We start from the raw sequence: 217 nt of genomic DNA, 5'->3' as shown, positions 1-217 counted from the left end.
GAGAGGGAGATGGGAGACAGTTTTCAATCATTTACCCCGACGTCTATTACAGGAGTCTATCACCTGGTTAGAATGACTACGATACCGGTCCTTATGTGTCCTTCATGGTCCTCTTAGAATATTATGGATTCTGTTCTTTGTTTTTTTAGTGTTGGGAAGGGGAGGCAGTTCATGTAACATTTGCGTAAACTAGCTAGATTTTTATAGGATTTAAAGA

Source organism: Penaeus monodon, chromosome 23 (assembly GCF_015228065.2).
Source record: "Penaeus monodon isolate SGIC_2016 chromosome 23, NSTDA_Pmon_1, whole genome shotgun sequence".
Lineage (NCBI taxonomy): Eukaryota > Metazoa > Arthropoda > Malacostraca > Decapoda > Penaeidae > Penaeus > Penaeus monodon.
This window is presented reverse-complemented; position numbering follows the sequence as displayed.